The following is a 17,910-nucleotide window of genomic DNA, read 5'->3' as shown; positions in this document are numbered from 1 at the left end:
CAGAAGAAACTGATTAGACTACAGCCGATTCAGAGCAAATCATACTTTTGTGCTAATTTTTGTAATGTCTTCAAATCAAGTAGAAAGAGACACCGGTGTCAAATTTAATAAAGTATTCAAGCATAAATTCTGTAATTTAGTTTGCATAACTATCCGGACATTAAAATTAATGAAATGCACTCAATAACTGTACACCGAAGGTATGCCAGGTAACAAGTTTTCGATAACAAAGAAGCCTGTATATTTACGTCATAATATCTCAAAATAATTTCTTTCAGCGCCACAATGATTTCTCTAAACTTCGTGACACTAAATGATATGTGCACGGAACATTAAAGACTGAGCGCCATAAGTGTTTCTATTCGCATGCTTCAGCAGTTTACGGGTCGCCCTATGACACGGCACAAGCTTGCCATTACATTGCGATTACATGATTCATGCGGCTCGGAACGCAGGCCAACCAGCAGCGACGTACTGCAGGGCACATAACAACAAGGAACTGCTTTGCTATCGCAGCAACTCAAATTTTCTTTCGCAGAGATAGGTAAGGTACCTACTTATATTAACTGAGATGTCTTCGTGTCTCCGTAATGTTTTAGGTTATTGTTCCATTTACATTGGTATTGGAGTCATGGAACATTCCAGAAGAATGGAAAACTGCTGTCATTGTACCAATCTTTAAAAGAGGTGGAAGAAGCAATTGCAATAACTCTAGAGGTATTAGTTTACTGGGTACATGTTATAAGATATATGCAAAATTAATAAGAAGATTGAATAAAATTAGAGAAGTAACGTTAAAAAATGAACAGCATGGATTCCGGAAAGGACGATCAACAACAGATTGTATCTTCACCATAAACCAGATAAATTAAAAAAGAAGAGAATATAACTTAGAAACACACTTATTATTCATCGATGAGAGGGCTTTTGATAGAGTGAATAGATCAAAATTATGGAAAATAATGGAGAAATGAGGATACCCACAACATCTGATAAGAACATTACGTAGCATGTATCTTATTACCAATATCTGCATTGACAAAGGAAAAGGTCCAGGTAAATTAACAACAGATATTAATGGGGGTGTTAGACAAGGGTGCCCACTATCACCCACTTTATTTAATACATAAATCTTAACGAAGCCGTTTATGACTGGCTACGATTTTATCTTGGATTAAACACCTGTAAATTGCCTTCTTTTTGCAGACAATCAAATGGTGATTGCCGATACAGAACAGAACCTCCAAAGTCCAGCTTATAAACTGAGTCAAATAATCAAAAGCTATAATTTAACAATACCTTGCACTAAAACAAAAACAATGGCTTTCATAGGGACCCAGCATAAAAGGTAGAAAATAGTTATTGACTCCAAAATTATTGAACAAGTTAGTAATTTTAAATATTTAGAATGCAACATTTCTTATATGGAAAAAAGAGATATGGAAGAAAAGATGCATAGATTTCAAGGTTTATGTGGAACAATTAGACGGAGCTTAGGAAAAAAAAAAACAACGAAAGAAACGCAGTTAAAACTCTACAAAACAGTAGCCCTTCCAGGACTACTTTACGGAGCAGAGACATGGACCTTAACAGAAAGAGACAAAAGACGACTAGAAGTCTCAGAAATTCCTAAGATCAGTGGCGGGATATTCTTTATTACAACACAAGAGGAATGAAGAGATCAGAAAAGAATTAGGGATAGAGGAAATAACACAAAGGTTAAGAAATCAACGTAATAGGTGGATGGAACATCTAAAAAGAATGGAGGATCACCGAATTCCCAAGAAAGCTTTCCAGTATGCTCCAAGAGGAAGGAGAAATGTTGGACGTCCTAAGTTTCGTTGGAGAGAACAATTCTAATGGGGACGAAACGGGACTACCGGCTCAACCCGTGATGTTGATGATGATGATTCCTAATTGTTAGATTAAACACGCTGTCCTAAATGCGACAAGATATAGTCTTCATCACACATACTAAATGATAAATTTTCAAATCCCTGGCTTAGTTTTTTTCCGAATGTATTTTTTCTTAACACGTGAAATACGAAAACTATGAATCCTTCTAAGAAACTGGGCAACTTGGATTTCAAGATATAGCAGAACAGATATTCTTTCAAACATGTGACACGAAGAACAAGGAGCAAATATGTGAACCGAAGAACAAGCAATCATCAAAATTATTAAAAACGGATACAACAAAATTGAATAACACATGCTTGCTAATCATATACTGGACGGGAAAATAAAACAATATAATACCTCGTTCTAACATTTCCATGTTCCCACACATTATGATGTTGAGGGAAGCATTTTCTTCTTCCCCTTGTGAAAAGGTGATTTACGGCCCTTTTATTCCCAGTATGAATCCCAGATTATTTTATGCAATAAATGTTGCATTTCCAGCACTAAAGTTTATGACCTCCTAATGGCTTCGTTCTTAATTCTGGTCATACCCATTGTTAATGTTTCATGAATTGCAATTTCTTAGTACTGTAGTTTCAGTCGGTTTAAAACTGAATCTTGTAATGTAACATGCCTTGATATCTAGAAGAAACTGCGAGAAGAATTTCTTTAGTGACATAATTGTACCAATGTATTTTTTTACTGTCCAGAGTATATTCAAAAAGTGCAAGAAACAAGATTTTTTTTATAAAAAGAAACGCCCTTGTTCGAGGTATAATAATTACTGATGAGAAAATCAAACATTTTTAGAGTAAAGATAAGTTCAAGAAGCCTTCGCTAGATGCTGGATACGCCAAAGTGTACTGCCATCTGTCGAGTGTTGCGTAATCTATTTGCAAGTGAATAAATGACGAACGTCATCTAATAAGCAAGTAGCATTACCTGCGTATAACTAGGTACTGCCAAGGATATTATGACATCTCTGGAAGAGTAGATATCGTCGTTGTTCCTGCAATAACTCCTATGTGACATATTTATCGATTTTCAGATTTTTCTCTATTAAATAACTTAAATAGTGATACAGCAAATAATAAAATCTCCTATATGTAACTAAGGACGTAGCTGCAATAAGGGCCATAGCACCATAGGCCCTTTTTCCGGAGAATGCATAAATCGATTCTCCGTAGTTTCTTTGTTATACTCACAAAGTTTCGTTGAGAAATGCTGAACAGTAATGCTGATAAACCTGTTTATTTTAATACATTTTATATGCCCTGCACCGTTTTTTTTAATTTCAACGCTATATACAGGGACATCATTTTATTTTTACTTGCATTTTTATTGTACCTGCATTTCTGAATGTACTTCACTCCCACCCCTTCACTAATGTCCTTGCTCCCGTCAGACACACAAACTTACGGCCGCTGTTGCATTCGAAGTCTTCAAGCAGTGAAGTAAACACTGCAGTGTATAGTGTGTTTCATAAATATGATTGCGTTTTCTATAGAAGAAAGAACCTATATTAATAATATCGTACTAAAAAATTATATTCAAGAAACGATAAATTCAATTTCACAGAATATGCTTCAAAATGTTTTTAATAATATGCGTACTGAATTTAAGCCTGCATTGTAATGAACGGCAACCATTTTCAGCAACTTGTTTAAAAATTCAGATTAGCTTTTTTTGTATTGAGGTGGCTAGAAGCAAAGGAATGCTAGTGACATTTGTAATAACATGAGTTAAGTGCATCCAGTGTAAGCAAAAGTATCTAAAATTTTAGTGGCAAAGGGATATTTTAATCGAATCACACATTAAAATTTAAATAAAAATTTCACCGATTTTACGAAAGCTTAAATATTTAAACCCCATTTTCTCAAAAGTAACTTAAGTGCACTTACAGCCCTTTACTTATGACCCCCTCAATTTAAATGCACTCTCTATATTGTATGTTAACACCAATAATTAATATGCTAAATAAAGTAGACATTACATAACGAACATAGCCGCCTGAAAAGTTGAGTTTTTGAAAAAAAAAATGTTACTACTCTACTGTATTTTGATAAATTCCGTAAAAGTGATGATCAAACTGAAAATCGTAATATCGTATTTCCCTACAACATAAATGGATACACTACTTTTCTCTCCTCCTATACCTAATAAAATGATTTGTTTACATATTGCACTAGTAACACCAAACTCCTGTAATGGAAGGGGGCAACAGTGTTTCCGAGTATAGCCAGGTTAATGTTAAAAATGTTGGTAAAAATAAAGTGATGTCCCTGTATCTCAGAACAGCATTTTGGAGTATGGGCCCTTATTGCAGCTACGTCCTCAATTATATTTCTTTCTTTCGAAATGTAAGAATTCACAATCCCCTATGTACGGCTACCATAGGATGAATAAATGTGTTTTTTCCTCCTATTGAAAAATTGTATATTTTGCACATAGGAGTTATAGGAGGAAAAATGACGATATACAGTAATAGAATATAAAACAATAAAACAAAGACGTATTCACGTAATCGTCAGCATCCTGTAAATTCTTTGTCGCTTTTTTTTTCCTAGAAGGCCTGAAAGAGGTGTAATAACAGAAATATTTGACAGGGACGATCAGCATCTGTGAGTAAGAAGTTGATGGAATCGTCATTATGACTGCTATAAAAGAACAAACTCGCTTCAAATAGATGATTAAGGTTCGTATCAGCGAGAACACAAGACTGGAGGAGGCAGGCTCCTTCCTCGATGACATAACGATGATTTCCTGTTGGCAAATCAATTAGGTAGAGCGCTTCCTTTCGCTAATCAACATCAGGTCTGGACGGAGGAGCATCGATGAACTACTCGCATTCTGTTCACTGACGAATTGAGAGTCGGTTTAGTAAAAGAATGAACAGATGGGTATTCCCCCTGTGTGATGAAAACGGACTGCCAATGTTCCTACGTTCAGACATACTTATAAAGAAAAGCGCACTGGCAATGTGGATATCAGCAAGGAATTCTTGCATGGCTTCCTAGAGATGAGGCCCGCCTCCTCCAGTTATCTTATTATTTCACAGCAATAGACCGTCCATCATCTTTTCGGGGCGATTTGGTCCTTCTACAGCAGTCACATAGCGATCCCATCAAACTTACAATGGCAGATACTGATCGTTCCTGACGAATTAGAGAAAGGGTTAAGTCCTACATACTTTAGAAATATATTCTAAACAATAAAAACATACACCAAGCATCCAACCAACATAGTACATAATTCATTCATATTTCAGTAAAGAAACTGGTCTTTCAGTTTCTTTTCGACTTAAATTATGTTCAATTAAAAAAATACAGTTTCAAACTAAATGAAAACTGTAAAGGACAGCAATTCTACAAAACAATAACAGTTGGTAATGTGCAATTGTGACTGTTTCAGTTTCAAGTAAAATATGACAGTCGGTTCTCTTTGTTGAATGCGATATTTAAATTACAAGCCTATTAAAAATTATGAATTTCTGAACACGTTTGCATAATTATTATATGAGCTATGCCTTGTCTCGGTAATTATAAAGCACCCATGCCCAAAGTTTGTACAAATATTTCAGATACACCCTGTAATAAGTCAGTCCGCTCACAAGTGACACCGAAATTATGGTAATTATGCTCCCCCAATCTGCAACACGTGCTCAAGTCGAGTATATTTTTGTGCGAAAAATAAACAAATTAAATCTGCAATAGGATTTGGATAACTCTCAAACGTAATTAGATCAATATCATGAATAACATTAATATGCTCCACATATAATGTTTTAATTAGTCAAACATAAAGCACAAATCAGAGTAGGCGACCATTCCTGGTTTTCAACGATGATGAATCTTATACGTCAGAGATATTAAATCTCAAAATACAGTTGAAATAGTGAAATTCTCTTTCATTACCCAAATATCGTAAAATCCGAGTACCCTTAGTTCACAGATTATTTGACAAGTTAACGGACTGCAATTCTATTCATAAAGTTTTATTTTCCAGTAGGGTATATTGTAATCTTGGACACATGTAATTGGTTTCCTACTTCAAGTTACTCATTTATTGCACCTACTGATCGTAATGGCTTCATTTCCAAACTTTTCATAGCTTAAGGTTTATTTAAGGCCCAAGTCTGAATGAATATTCTGAATAGTTATTTTGAGTAAAGGTTTTATAATTGCATGCATACAATTAATTTGTTGCAGTTTCTATGATGATAAGTTCGTCATAACATGGGACCAAAAAAGTGTTCATATTGGCTCGAACATGTATTACAAGAGTAGGATCTATACAATGTACACTATGGAAGTAATAATCGCTACACTTCGCAAATAATAATAATAATAATAATAATAATAATAATAATAATAATAATAATAATAATAATAATAATAATAATAAACTAGTTCGATTAATTAAAATGTGTCGATTAATTAAAATGTGTCTCAGTGAAACGTACAGCAGAGTCCGTATAGGCCAGTTTCTGTCGGATGCTTTTCCATTCACTGCGGGCTAAAGCAAGGAGATGCACTATCACCTCTACTTTTTAACTTTGCTCTGGAATATGCCATTAGGAAAGTTCAGGATAACGGGTTACATCAGCCTCTTGTCTATGCGGTTGACGTGAATATGTTAGGAGAAAATCCACAAACGGTTAGGGAAAACACGGAAATTTTACTTGAAGGAAGTAAAGAAATAGGTTTGGAAGTAAATCCCGAAAATACAAGTATATATTATTATGTCTCGTGACCAGAATATTGTACGAAATGGAAATATAAAAATTGAAAATGTATCCTTCCAAGAGGTGGAAAAATTCAAATATCTTGGAGCAACATTAACAATTAATATAAATGATACTCGGGAGGAAATTAAACGCAGAATAAATACGGGAAATGCCTGTTGTTATTCGGTTGAGAAGATTTTGTCATCTAATCTGCTGTCAAAAAATCTTAGAGCTAGAATTTATAAAACAGTTGTATTACTGGTTCTTCTGTATGGTTGTGAAACTTGACTCTCACGTTAAGAGAGGAACAGAGATTAAGGATGTTTGATAATAAGGTTCTTAGGAAAATATTTGAGGCTAAGAGGGATGAAGTTACAGTAGAATGGAGAAAGTTACACAACGCAGAACTGTACGCATTGTATTCTTTACATGACATAATTAAGAACATTAAATCCAGACGTTTCAGATGGGCAGGGCATGTAGCATGTATGGGCGAATCCAGAAATGCATATAATGTGTTAGTTTGGAGGCCTGAAGATGTCGTGACGTAGATGGGAGGATAATACAAAATGGATTTCAAGGAGGTAGGATATGATGACTAGAGACTGGGTTAGTCTTGTACAGGATAAGGACCGATGCGGGCTTATGTGAGGGCGGAACCTCCGGGTTCCTTAAAAGCCATAAGTAATAATAATAATAATAATAATAATAATAATAATAATAATAATAATAATAATAACAACAACAATAATAATATCTACAGTTCACAAATAACATACAACAAAAGTTTGTATCATATTTCACAAATTGTCTGATGTTGACTTTGTACAATTGTTATATTCAGCAGGGAAAACACGGAAATTTTACTTGAAGGAAATAAAGAAATAGGTTTGGAAGTAAATCCCGAAAATACAAGTATATAATATTATGTCTCGTGACCAGAATATTGTACGAAATGGAACTACTGAGAAATAGTCGTCACCACAAGATTCGATCCCTCCTAGCATCGGCCCTACGAGGAAAAGACTACCAAGTAGAGGAGGAGGTCCATGGTTTGTCCACAAATGGATCTACAAGGCGCATTGACATCATCGCTATCCCGACAAGATCAACAAGCGGATTCATAATTGATCCAACTGTAAGGATGGAAACATATGAAAATCAACCTGCTGAGGTACATCAGGAAAAATGCGACATATACGACCCCACTATACCATATTATAAGGAAAAATATCATCTAACGTCGATCGAAGTTATTGGATTACTGATTGGGGCTAGAGGAACCATCACAAAAAGATTCGCGCATTTTTGTAAGCAGTTTGATCTAGGACAAACTCTTGTCACTGAAGTATCTATGTCTGCAGTGAAGGGATCTATAAAAATCCAAAGAAACCATCTCAACAGTTATATAGATTGATCTCTTTGCTATGGCGATCTGCTCACTTAAGTTGGGTCTTGCAAATAGACGACTGTGATCACCCAATAGCTAATAGATACTAGGAAATTGTATGTTTCTTCTGGAATTAATTATGTTTTGTTTAGTCTTTTCCAATTATTTCTAATTGTGCTATTTCTTATTCTTTTTCTTCTCCATTGTTTTCTTCTTTTTTTTCCATTATAACAACAATTTTATGGTAAGCTTTGTCTTCTAGGCAGCCTTCAGTTGGAGGAAGCTGAATAAAATTTATTCGAAATAAATATAGTGTTTTATGAATTAATTTATTCTAGGTAAAGTCAAAATCACGCCTGAAGATCTATTGTTTTCAAAGATGGTGAGATGTGACGATAACGAAACAATGATGAAATAACATCAAAGGAAAGGCAGTTATAAAAGGAAATTCGATTAGTCATCAACTAGATTAGTCAGCTAGGTCTATGTGGTACTTAATAGGAAAAATTGAGATTAAAATTTGTGTCGGCAATTTAAATTATGTTTCAATGTCTTCTAATTTTGCTGCGGTTTCTAATGAAGCACTTTCTTCATTCAAATAAAAATTCTGACACTTTACGTCGAGCTGACCATGAACTAAAGACATTCTAAGTAAGAAGGGGTGGGTTTATTTTTAAATGTCAAAGTTGGGCTGCGCCCAGGTCCTTGTTGTTCCAGGATCGCGTGTCGCTTATCAGAGTGACTTCGTTCAAATTCCTAGGCAGAAAATATGTGTCCACTTCACTGGAGCTGCGAGTCGAGCAACTGCTAAGAAACGGACTCTATGAGACTTACTTATATGTCTTGTGAAATGTAGCCCTCAAAATAACTTTACAGTTATTATTATTAATATTAATATTATTATTATTATTATTATTATTATTATTATTATTATTATTAACTGGATGAAGCATAAAATGGATTCCGAAAAGGCAGATCATGCGCAGATGGATATTTTGCACCGAAGCTTTTGATCGAAAAACCTAGAGAATTTAATATTGAAACCCATCTGGCATTTATTGATATGAAGAAAGCCTTCGACAGAGTAGATAGAAACAAATTATTGAATATTTTAGCACATGGTGGTATTCCAAATCAATTAATAACAGTTATTTACAATATTTATAATAATAATCATATACAGGTTAGGATTGAAAGCAAATATTCAGAATGGAAACGAATAAATCAAGGAGTGAGACAGGGTTGTAGTTTATCTCCTCTATTATTTCTGTAGTGCTCGGGAAAAGTGACACAAGTCAGTTTCCACAAACCTCTTTTTGATAATTTATTGACAACTTACGGAACATCTGTTCGCTTGGAAAAAAACACATAGGTATTCCTCCCATTACAATAATTCATACAGAAAAAAATCAAATCGACATAAACCAGTGTAAGTTGTCAATAAATTATCAAAAAAGGTTTGTGAAAACTGACTTATGTCACTGTTCCCAAGCACTGCAGATTTATAATATACATGAATCACATTGTTAAGGAATGGAGATTGAAACCATATGGAAATATACCGATAAGTCGTTTGTCCCAAATAGATACCTTATTATTTGCTGATGATATTGTGTTTATGGCAAATTCAAAAGATAATTTACAACGTTTGGTTTAAAACTTTAATCAAATGGCAGAAAGTTTCAATATGCAAATTTCAACTGACAAATCTAAAGTGATGGCTTTTTTAGGAAAGGAACCAGTCCGTAGCAAACTTTGCATCAATAATAAGATCATCGAACAAGTTAAAAATTTTAGTTATCTCGGTCATCAAATTTCATATGAAGAAGAAAAAGATTTGAATGAGAAAATTATTAAATTCAACAGAGCAATTGGGATAATTAATCAGATATTCAAACCAACCTTAGTACAAAAACACACGCGCACCAGAATTTATAAAACATTGGCCAGACATAGATTTTGGTAGTGAACTTGGACGATTCGTAATATTGATTCACAAAGATTAACGGCGGCAGAAATGAGATTTAGGCGTCGTACAGCGGGATACACGAGAATGGATCACATTAGAAATGTTGACATTATGAAAGAACTGCAGATTGAACCGATTACGGAATACCTACAGAAATACAGACAAAACTGGAGATCACATATCATCAGAATGCCTCTTTCTAGAATTCCACGCCAAAATTTAAATTACCATCCTGTGGGCAAGAGATCCTTGGGCAGACCGTTCAAGCATTGGCAAGAGACTGTAACGGGCCACTAGGCCCAATACATGCAAGAATGATGATGATCATCATATCCCATCTCCCTCAAATCCATTTTAATATTATCTTCCCATCTACGTCTCGGCCTCCCCAAAGGTCTTTTTCCCTCCGGCCTCCCAACTAACACTCTATATGCATTTCTGGATTCGCCCATACGTGCTACATGCCCTGCCCATCTCAAACGGATTACCATAGCCATCTAAATGTTTTTTTAAACATTTATCAAAGTCACCCCTGTTGACGATATAGGAATAGAAAGCAAAGTAGAGTGCTGTGTACAGTGTACGGAAATTTAAGCAACCACGTGAAAGAACACAAGTTTGAAGGAAGAAAGTGTTGACAAATTAAGCAATGAGAAGCCAATTCAAAATACTGTAATACGAAATCAATTATTACAGGGTGTGCACATGTGCTAGTGCGTATACCCAGCCGCCACTGGACTGAAGTGTATACGAAAAATGTGTAGGAGGCGGCGACATGTTATCTTACAGGAAAAATTAAACAATGTGGCATTTTTTTTTCTCATGTACATATTCACTAACTCTTTCTGACGAGTGCAAAGAAGGTTTCCAGTGAATGTTCCAAGTATCAAAGTCCTTAGTCATCCTAAAGTGCAAAGGCCTACATCTAATCTTGTTAGAAAACTGATAGAAACTGAACATTTTTAAGTAAAGCTTTCACTTTATTTTGCCACAACTGTGGTTGAGCGTTAGTACGTTGTCTTCCACCCAGGTGGCTGGAGTTCGAACCACGACCAGGTCGTGATGAAATTTATGGTGGAAAAAGCAAACATTGCAAAGGGTTTTCTCAGGATGGTCCTGTTTCTCTCTTTTGTTCTACCAACACTCCACCTTTCCCTCATTTCATTTTTCATCTGCAGCAGTTAAAAATAGGCTTGGATGAAGTATTTGGGGTAGTAACAGTTTTCATTGCTGGTATAGGAATTAAAGACTTGAGGATCTGGACCCTGGGGAATATCACGTACTTGCCTCAGGATGTAACCTGGCTCTGTCAAGGCTGAAACAGGATGGTCTACCTGTCATCATCTGATTCATAAATTCCTTTCAAGCCACTTAACAAATTTGGAAGAAGCATCGCAAATATAGGTAGCATAACGGGCCACTGTAAACTTCAGTGCATAAATCTGGCTATCGAAAAGCCAACCAGTCATGTACTTTATTTTTATTTGCTAATGAAATAACAGTTAGTGGTGTCAAACAGATTCTTTTGCGAATATCTTGTGGACCATAGTATGTTAAAAGCCAGTAATGGAAATTTAAGCAGTGAAAGCCCCACTTAGTGGCAAAAAAATGAAACAGATGCACTGAACTGAATCACTACCTCAGTCTAAAACACTTCTGTATGCTGATGACACAGTTATATATAGTGTTAAATTCAGTCCTCAATATGCTGTCTCCGCAGTTCAAAACCATGTACTTCTATTAGAAGAATGGCTTAAAGAATGGCGTATTTCTTTAAATCCTGAAAAATGTCAGTCAATAATTTTCTCCAAGTGTTTAAAAAGACCTCGTGACAAAATAAAAATATGCAATCAAGAAATTCAATACAGTGACCATGTAAAATATCTTGGTATTACTCTTGATAACAAATTGTTATGGCACAAGCACATAAAATCTGTAACAACTAAGAGCTCTCTTAGAATATCTCATCTTTACCCCCTGTTCAAATCTCCTGTCCTCAGTCTAAGAAGAAAAGTTATGCTATACAAAATGCTGATTTTACCGATTCTAACTTACGTTGCCCCGGCTTGGTGTTATATTCCAAAAACAGTGTTTCAACCTCTTCAAATTGTTCAAAATAAAGTGCTCCGAATAATACATAATTCAGACTGGTACACAACAAATGCACAAATACACTTTGATTTGGACATGACATTTCTGAAAGACTCATTACGTGAACAAGTTAAGAAGTTTTATAACAGTGCAAATTCAAGTGAAAATCCATTCATCAAGCGTCTTGGTCAATACAATGCAAATTTCTACAAGAAACACAGAACACCAAAATCCTTTTTAAGTGAATAACATGCACTTTTCCACAACCTCTGACTTCCTTAAACCTACACTAATGTCTCTGTGCCCAATTGTTTTGACAGCTGGACATGAACAATATTTGTGCATCATTATTTGAATTTACACTAAAATACGAAAAGGCAGAAAACATATTTGTTTTGGAACTTTATCAATAAATTGCTGAAAAAAAAAAAAAAAAAAAAAAAAAAAAAAAAAAAAAAAAAAAAAAAACTACCTCAGTACTTTAATACGAAATACCCATGAAGACAATCTCATTCAATTAACTAAAGGAAGTACTTGTACTGCTAGTATCTATATACAATAACAAAACAGCTTTTCCTACCTTTCATAACATCACTCCTAGGTGTGAGGAGAGTGCAGATATGCTGGGATACCTGCAGAAATGACACAAAACAGTAGATTTAGATTTAAATGTATATGTAATACTTCTAGAGTGAAGATTATGTCAATCTCTTTGATTTTTATGCCCCAAGATATCTAACACTTTATCCAGTTCTGTATCTTTAGTCAGCATGGCTTTGTAGAAGATATCAGAATCTTCGTTACTTTTTTTTTTTCCTGATTCAAGCACCACAGATTGCTACAATCTCACAAGCTTCGAGAGACATCATTCAATACATGAAACTTAAGATAAATATGACTGCTTGTTATTTTGCCTTGAAGCCTCTTTATTTAGGGACAAGGTTCCTTTAGGTTAAGTAATATCACAGTCTAGTATATACAGTCACAAAGCTCAATACGTAGTAAATATGCATCCATAGATAGTTGCTAACCACTAGAATCGCTAATATCGCCTCATTACAGACAATGCGAAATAGTACCAGCACAATCTATTGTTCCTAGCACCCTCATAACTCAAGCTTCATGACTGTATATACTAGACTGTGGTAATATATCATGACACTGGACACCCGAGCTTACTTCCCTTCCAAACAACGCCATGTTATCAATTTTACAGACTTTCAAAATTTATGATCCTAACCACGTATGAACTTATAATCAACGAGTCCAATGACAAGAACTGTAACAATTAGACAACCGAGAATATAACTCAAAGAACATGTTCAAGAGCAGTGACAAGTGTAGCAGCAAGAGTGTTGGCATAAGGGAAGGAGTTCGAAACTTAAACTAATTTAGGTCTCGCTATGAACAGTCCAAAGGTAAAAAAATTCAAACTGCTTGTTTTGCATTACCGTAGAATCCTGCTAGTCCGAACTAATTGAGACCAAGACATGTTCAGATAATCAAAGGGATAGGAATATAACCAGGGAAACCACACCTTATCTCTTCCACCCTTCACTATCCACTGTTTTGTTCAGTTTCGAGGTTTATGAAGCATTGGTGGGACATTGCCTCTTCATTAAGACTATCTGCTCTTTGTCAGAAGAAACTAACAGATTATAATAATAGTATAGAAAACAAGACATAATTTCTGCACTATTGATAAAGTAAGTTATACTGTAGCCTATATTGTACATTTTGAGTTTCTAAATACTATAGCATTAAAATAAGTTTCAATTCCCCCCCCCCCCACAGTTCACATTATCACCGTCAATTATTCTTCCTATAAGCACTCGAAGTAAAACTGAAAGTAGTTGTAAATTATTTTTATTAAGGTTTAACATTCTATAGCCATCTAGATAATTTAAATAATGGATGTCTGAGACAGGATGATATTTTCTGCATACTTCGTCATGGCCTTAGTTGCAGAAACTATTGCACCATTCTGCAGTTAAGGAGTTGCTGTTTCTGAGGACACAAGAATCTGCACCCTGTAGCTATTGAGCAAGAGCAACTTGTTTGAATGCATGAGTCACGCAGTAACTGCACAATACCACATTTGCTCTCTGCCCACCTGCTCGTAAGTCGGATACCCATTATAAAATGCAAAACAATTTTTATGAAGTAGCTATAGTACTTACTTACTTACTTACTTACAAACGGCTTTTAAGGAACCCGAAGGTTCACTGCCACCCTCACATAAGCCAGCTATCGGTCCCTATCCTGTGCAAAATTAATCCACTCTCTTTCATCATATTCCACCTCCTTCAAATCCATTTTAATATTATCCTCCCATCTACATCTCGGCCTCCCCAAAGGTCTATTTCCCTCTGGTCTCCCAACTAACACTCTATATGCATTTCTGGATCTTATTGTAGGGATTCGTAACAAGCTGTTTTTTTACGGTGATGGGTTGTTAGCCCTTCGCCCAACCCCCAAGCTGGAGGACCACCCCTTATCGGCTGTCCACGACTGCTTATTCAATATATTCGCAGCTACCCTCCATATCTGGAGGCCGTCTCCTCTATCCGCAACCTGAGGACGTGCCATGCCGTGGTGACAGGGACCCACAATACATGGAAAGTAGCTATAATTTACTTATTAATTGTACCTGACTTAAATTGGTTGTCTAATTACAGGTATGAATTGAAGAGTCCACTGCAAGAATGATGGATGTCATTTGGAATACATTTTTCAGGAGAAGCAATTGTAAGTTTGAAATGTTTAGTGCTCAAAGCTTAACTGTGATTTTCCGATCATTACTGTACGATGACTATCACTGTTAATGCCATATAACTCTCCATGTACATTCTATATGTCTTAAGCTATGCATTGACAGTCTTGGTTCATTTTCGACAAGAAAGTGGCATCCATCATTCTTGCAGTGGACTCTTCAATTGATAACTAAGCCATAGCCACCATATTTCATGAAATTATGAATTCTAACCAATATGTATGCAAGAAACTGCCACCAAACCTCATATTAAGTAGTATGTTCGTAATTTTTCAGAGTCCTAGTTCAAATATGACCAGACCTCGGATTTTTAGGCACTTAAAAAGCAACATTTAGGCACCCAAAATAGGCCCTGAATTTATCAAAATAGATACTAAAAACACAGATTTAAGCACCTAAAAATAAAATTTCAAGCAGCTAAAAATACTACTTTATACAGCTAAAATGTAATTTCATCCACACAAACTACAGTAACTATAAAAATCCAATTAATTAGTGAGTATACAGTGACAAAAACAATAGTAAAACATAATTGCGGTAAGAAACTTTATTTTTGTTAAGTCTTATACTGACACATAATTTCTAATGAATTCATCGGCCTCATTGCTCTGAGGCTATGCTAATACACAAGTCCTCACATTACAATTAAATTTTTTATTAATGAATTTACAATTAACACATTATTCATAACTGGCATTGCAATACATAATGTTTTTCTCTAATTTTCTATTTGAAACTTTGCCTTTTCTTAGACAGAACCATTTTATAAGCAAAAAAAAAAATTCTTTCCAATGATACCTAAGCAATGGATGCATAATTATTTAAATCTAGCAATATTTGCCATGCTGATTTCTTTAGGGAGAACTACAGCCTCCTGATTCATCACATTCCTGTCTGCTCAAGTGCTCAACAAAGCCAGATACCTTCAAGGTATTTCTACATTCCTACAACCAAACTATTACAAGATATTTGAACCATACCCACCCCATGACATTCAAAACTTTCTTTTTCAGTGGTACACGAAAATTTAAAAATATATATACGTAAGAAATAGAAATAAGCAATTTTAGGCTCTAAAATCTTAAAAATAGGTCTCAATGGGCAAAATAGGCGTTTTTAGACACCATAAAACCGGTTTCAAACATTCATATTCCATATAAAATGCGGAGATATTTAACTAGTTTTAGTTTATCCCTATAGAAAAAAAAATAGGCCTAGGCATTTAACCTAAAATCCGAGGTCTAATTATGACATAACACCTACAGTAGCTATATCAGAACATCAGCTCCATTCTCAGCAAAATAATATGCGGGAAAAATAATTTTGTAATGCTTGTAATAAAGATGCCATGTTTAAGTGTGCAAAGTAACTTAGATCACTCCTCAGCAGTGGTGCCAGCTTTTTAAAAACATTGGGTGAGCTCACACACTTGATCATAATTTCCCAAAAGAATCTCATAAATCCTCCCATTAATGATATGAATACCAATTTGTTCCTTCATACTAGTAACTACATACAAAAAATATCTCCGCATTATCTTGTGCATAGCTATTCTTATCCATTTTTAGTAATTAAATATTACAATTACATAAACATTTTAACTTGGGGACTTGAATTCTTTCTAACTATAAATTGATAATACGGAAGTGGATTCACTATTACATAGCACGGAGTGATGCAAATGTGTTTCTCCCTATAAATTCGTCACAAACATCTTCTAAATCTAACTTTTCAGCACTATCCTTATGTGGCACCTGACTATCGGTAGGGGAGATGAATAAAGTGCACATCAACAATGCATCCTTACTTATTGTAATTTTACTTATTGTAATTTACTGATTTCAATAAGCAACCATCACATATGTTCTTGTTTAGTCAACTGTCCAAAGACAGGTGTGTACCTCATAAATAACACCAGTAAGGCATCACTCATGAGGTAACCAAACCAGGAAAGAATGGAAAAGGAAATAATGATAATGATGATGATGATAATAATAATTAATAATAATAATAATAATAATAATAAATTAATAACACGATAAATTATTGGGTGGGTTCAGGCCCCACAGGCCCATATAAGTTGGCGCTACTGCTCCTCAGTGCCACATAGGCCTACTAGAAGTTACAGCATAAGAAATAATCGAGAATGTCAGCCATCCTACACCAGCAATAGAAAGAAACCGAGAGTTTGGGTAAGAAAAAAATGAGTCCATAACAGACCACTAAAACATTACATTATGTGAGAAAAAAATTTTTAATTTAAATAAAATTAAGTATTAAGTATCGGACACACCATCCTTTCTACTGGTAGGCATCCTTTTTTTAATATTTTGCTCATACGATATAGAATACTATAGACAGGTATGCAATGAACTGCTTACTCACTGGATATAAATCCCATAGAACAAGTTTGGGACCAGCTAAAGAATGTCATTTGCTGTTGTCAACTATCTGTTCAAACCCTCCATGAGCTCAGAGAGGCTGCGATCCAGGAATGGGATCGTCTAGATCAGCAGTGTCTCGACAATCTGACTGAGAGCATGCCAAGACCCATCCAGGCACTTGTGAGAACCAGAAGGCATGACATGTTACTAAAACAGTTTCTTTCAACAGGGGAGAATGCACGCGGCAGGGATTTGACCCCAAATTTGTTTCTTTATTTTCTACTTCACACATTCGGGTTGATTTGGCTCCTCCTCAACCATATCCTTGCTGGGGATGTGGAAGACGTAGTGCCATACTAGCCATTTTGTTAGTGGCCTTGGAGAGATTGCGAAGAAGGTTCATTTCTTCTGCAGTGTTTTTAACCATGCACGCGCTGTTTCATTACACCATTTAACAATAGACATTTTCACGTGTAACTATAGACATTTACTGGACATTTTAATCATTATGGACTCAAAAGAAGAGGATCGAACTCTTAAGCTTCTTGAAAGCGTTGAGAAAGAAGAACATAAAAAGTGCTCTGAACACAAATTGAAAGCATAAGAAAACAACTTTTTGGTGATGAAAAATGTGAATCAGAAGAAAAACTACAGAGGTACTTGAAGGTGAGAAAG

General features: G+C 35.2%; 1 protein-coding gene across 10 annotated transcripts in view; it reads right to left on the bottom strand.

The window, feature by feature from the left end:
- Positions 1 to 17,910, bottom strand: part of enc (encore) — a 229,954-nt gene that overhangs the window by 207,094 nt on the left and 4,950 nt on the right. For 9 of the 10 annotated variants that reach the window (XR_011336150.1, XM_069847398.1, XM_069847396.1 and 6 more), the window contains exon 2: positions 12,659 to 12,710. The exons of the other annotated variant lie outside the window; for it this stretch is intronic. The gene's annotated coding sequence lies outside the window, so the exon portion shown is untranslated. The remainder of the gene's footprint in view (positions 1 to 12,658; positions 12,711 to 17,910) is intronic. 10 annotated transcript variants of the gene reach the window in all.

Source organism: Periplaneta americana, chromosome 15, assembly GCF_040183065.1.
Source record: "Periplaneta americana isolate PAMFEO1 chromosome 15, P.americana_PAMFEO1_priV1, whole genome shotgun sequence".
NCBI classification, from domain to species: domain Eukaryota; kingdom Metazoa; phylum Arthropoda; class Insecta; order Blattodea; family Blattidae; genus Periplaneta; species Periplaneta americana.
Note: the sequence above shows the minus strand (reverse complement) of the source record. Positions and strands in the feature narration are given on the sequence as shown.